Source organism: Capsicum annuum, chromosome 5, assembly GCF_002878395.1.
Source record: "Capsicum annuum cultivar UCD-10X-F1 chromosome 5, UCD10Xv1.1, whole genome shotgun sequence".
In the NCBI taxonomy this organism is placed as follows: Eukaryota; Viridiplantae; Streptophyta; class Magnoliopsida; order Solanales; family Solanaceae; genus Capsicum; species Capsicum annuum.
In genome coordinates, this window is record NC_061115.1 from 20,283,226 (window position 1) to 20,287,741 (window position 4,516).

The window sequence follows — 4,516 nt, forward strand, 5'->3', positions numbered from 1 at the left end:
CTTTAGCAACTTTTTTTCTTCAATGAAAGGCATAGTCTCGGAAACACTCATCATTCTTCTTCTTGATCCGGTATAATGAGTATCATTTAGGGACTATTTCAATACTAAATGCAAACCTATTGAGAAAGCCTTTAGCTAACGCTCTCCAACTAGACCATCTCTTTAGTTCTTGAGACATGAACCAATCTAAGGCTTCGTCGCTTAAGCTTCAGATGAATAAGCGCATCAATAATGCCTTATTTTTTTACTACCCCAACCATTTGATCACAATACCTTCTCAGATAGGCCATTGGGTTTTCAGTACCGTTGAGCACTTCAAATTTGGGGACCTTGTACCCTTCTGGTAGATTTACTCTGAGGTGAACACACAGATCATCATACCCCAAAGCATCATTATCACCTTCCCTATGAGATTCCTTGATCCTCATAATCTCTTCATTCATGGCCAAAACCTTCTTTTCATGCTCAGTCCTCTACTTTTTTTCCTTCTTCTCATAATGGTCCACCTCGAGATTAGAAAAGGATCAGTAGATGTTAGGGGATATGATGACATGAGAATGATTTGGGAGGGTAACTTGATTTTGAGGATGAGAGGAGATTGAGTGGTAGGTTTGGAGGACTTTTTGGAAATTGGGAACATTTTGTAGACTTTGGGAGTAGTTTGGTGAAATTTGAGAGGGATTTTGTGGATTTAGAAATAAGTTTTGTGGATGTGGGGATGGATATTATGGATTTGGGAGTGGAATTTGTGGGTTTGAAAATAGGTTTTAGGGATTTGGAAATGAATTTTGTGGATTTGGAGATGGATTTTATGGGTTAGGAATGGATTTTATGGATGGTAGGCATCTGGGTTATTTTTCTGATTGGTATTTTAGACAGCCTGAATTAGAGGATTTTTTATTATAGGATCTATGAGTAATTGGGAAGTAGAGGTGGAATATATGTTATTTGGATGGTTCCCGAGAATAGGTGTACTGAGGGGAAAAATTTGGAGTGGAGTACCATGTTCTCCTAGGGCGGAAGCATTGATGGTGATGGACAAATTAGACAAATCTCTAGTACGGTTCATCTCTTCTTGAAGCATTTCCAATTTTCTCGCGAGTTCAACAATCATCTCACTTTGTTTCGCTATTACATTGTCCCTGATGGCAATGCATTATCTTCGTCACTTCCAGTCATTTTTGAATGATGGTTAGAGGATAGGATTTATGAACTTTTGACCGGGTGAAGTAAGGATGTTCTGCCAGTTTATTTCAATACAAAGTAGTTTTCTGTTATCTGTAAAGTAAAATAACTTGAAGGTAGATGTGTTAGTTCCTATATATGTAAGATAATGCAAGATATTTGACAAGAAGTAACCACATAGAGTTGTTTTCCTCATAGGCAAACTGATCCACAGGAGCATAGTGGATAAATTTATCTTTGATTCAAACAAACACACATAAATACATAAGGCAGTATATCATATAATAACATTATAATATTCAGATATCCTAGTTAGGGTGACCCTTTTGAGCCAAGGGTTGGACGAGAGAATTTTGAAGGAAATATATGCTTCTTAAAAAGAATCCATTATCCTCCAAATCTACATAGATATATAAAAATGCTTACAAAAATTGCCCAAAAGGGATACAATCTTTAGGGAAAGGAAAAATAATATGAGAAAAAGAAAAATGTCCCGTGCAGGGGATATTAGTTCCTAAATGCTCTTCTATCGATCTTCACCCTTTTAGCTTTGTCCACTCATTGGCGACATCTGTTGATGATCAAGCGATTTTCATATTACTGTGCTATTGATCATTAGTCTAAGAAATCATGTAATCGTCCAAATCGATCAATCTCTTGCCTGAATCACTTTAATTCCTCCCTCAATTGGTGGATGATTGAGGTATCTTACACAAAAGTGAATAGAGTAAGCCTTTTCCCTACCCCTAAAGGATAATAGATTGGATTAAATATCATATATTTCTTCAACACATAATTATGGTTCGTCTGTAATTGAATCAGAGTCAATAGACGCAGGGCAAGTTTTCTAATGGGCCTAACACCCCCTCAGGTATTGAGTCATCCTAGGCTCATGCCTAAAAGAGGTTTTGGTTTAGCTCTATTCTGGATGTCTAGAGTGGGTTTGGACACAGGTTCCCAAGCAGACAAATTGGGTTTGAAAATATGAACAGTCTTAGACCTCCTAACGTGCTGATAAACCATAGTATTCCAAACACTTGACTTGGAGTTGAACAATAGGGGACGGGACATCCACGAAACCCCAAATAGTTTAATAATCATAATGTGGTATTATGCCATGAAATGCAACGGTTAAATTTCACAGAATCTAAAAATATAAGCACATAAAAAGTTTAATAATTAGTCGAGGAAGCTAATTCAAATATTTGGTTAGAACCTATTTTAAATTCCCTAGCAGAGTCGCCATTTCTATTTGATCCTTTTTAGGTTTTAAAGGGTTGAAAAACATTGATTTTGATAATTTTGAAACTTTAAAGAAAATTTTGAAACAATCTAAGAAATTAAAGAGTCCCACTTAATTTATTTAAAAAGAAATTAAGAAAAATTTAAAATAAAATCCTAAGTCTCAAAACAGAAAAAGACTTAGGCTTTAAAAAAATCCTGGGTTAGAGGTTCCTATTAACATTTTAGGAAGGTTTTTAAGGCACCTAAAATATCCGCTAACTTGCGGCTATCCGGACTATTTGAAAACTACCATTGACTAACTTTGAAAAAGAGAAGTTGATTTTTTGAAAAGAAAGTGGTTTTAGAAAAAGACTTGTATAAATTTTGATGACTTGGTAGGAAATTTAACTAAGTCTAAACAAATAAGATAGAAAATCAGCACGTAAAGGGGAAAGGAGAGAAATAGAAGACTTAGGCTCGTGAGCCCAAATCTATCATAACTGTCCTAATCTGATTGGGCTTTTGGCCTATTTGCACCTGTCCTAATCTAAATATCGGGCTTTTGGCCCATAAACCATCCAAAACTATTTTTTTGACCTTTTAAATCGAGTTTTGCTTCACTCGTATTAAAATACAACTTTGACTTCAAGGCCCAAATGAATAAAGGAACTACAAATAAATAGCTAAATACGTAGAGAAAGTTTATGAAAAGGGGTTTGAAACCCATTTGGACTCTCCCGGCTTCAATCCCAAAATTTTTTATATGCTTTTAGCCTATTTCAATTCTTTGCACCTTTATCTTCAACCTTGTAGCTTAAATCCTTTATGTAGCTTTAGCTACACATTTCGTCATTCGGTGCTTGCGATTTTGGGCCTATTTTTGGGTCTTTAGGAACTAGCTCAATGCTATTGGGCCTTGTTGGACTGATGGAATGGAAGACAACGAGTCCACATAGACTCGAATGAAAGTGGTTCATGCAAACAAAAAAAGATTACAATTAGCATATAAAATTTAGGACTAAAGCTCAAATCAAAATAAACTATCAATGAAAATGGAACATGGTAGAATGGAAAATTAGTCTAACTAATTTAATGCCAAGACATTTTACTCATATGCATAATTTGGGAATAAATCTTACAAATTTTCTATTTGTCATCAGCCAAGTCAAACAAAAATGTGCACATTGTTAGTTAATTTCTTTTTTCAATCTTTACAAGAATAGATGAAGCATGGGACAGAAAATTGAAATTCGACATATCTAATAATTTCAAAACAAAACAAAGAAGGGAATAAATAGGCAATCAACAAAGAGCAGAAGATTATGCCTCCAAATATATCGAGAATGTATACATTAATAAAAAATAGGGAAAAATAAAGTAGGAAAAAGTTTGACACTTTCTAAGATAGCATGTAATTAGGCGGATTCGAAACATCTAAGTACTCTTATTTATAACGAAAAGATAAACTACATTTATGTGCAATTAACACACTGAGAAATATGACTTGCAATCCTCAAGAGCGAGTGGACTGCAAACTCACCCTCATCCTCTCTTTGACCAACTCAAAAGGAACTTTCAAGGGTCGAAGAAAGGATCCTTGAAGGTTCATAGGATTATCGACCTTACTATGGACATACACCTACTATCCCTATTGACTTTAAAGGTCAAATAAAACAAGAGGTAGTTCATATCAAGCTAATACCGTAGATTAAACCATCACTAAACATGAACTAGAAATAAAGTTATGTAAAATAAAATCGAAACCAAACCAAAGTAGCACTACACTAAGACTACATATCAAGACTAAAATAGGAATATTCAGCTAAGGAGATAGCAGATCAGACAACAATATTCGAGTGTAAAAAATGACGTGTCGGGGATAAACAAAAATTTAGCATCATAGTGATTCCAAAATAAAACTATAATGTAAATTAATAGATGAGAACATTGAACTCAATGTAGTGAATTAAACAATAAAAAGAACATAAATTTTTGCAATACATGCTGAGATTCATACTATAACAAAGCCACTCAATAATATGAACATGAGACAGTGAGCTCAAGGTAATCAAACCGAAGACTACAAAAATCAACCATGAAGCAAAAG

At 34.6% G+C, this 4,516-nt stretch overlaps 1 pseudogene; it reads right to left on the reverse strand.

The window, feature by feature from the left end:
* The window catches only part of LOC107870386, a 38,681-nt pseudogene extending 37,567 nt beyond the window's left edge, over positions 1–1,114 (reverse strand).
* Positions 1,115–4,516: the final 3,402 nt, after the last annotated feature.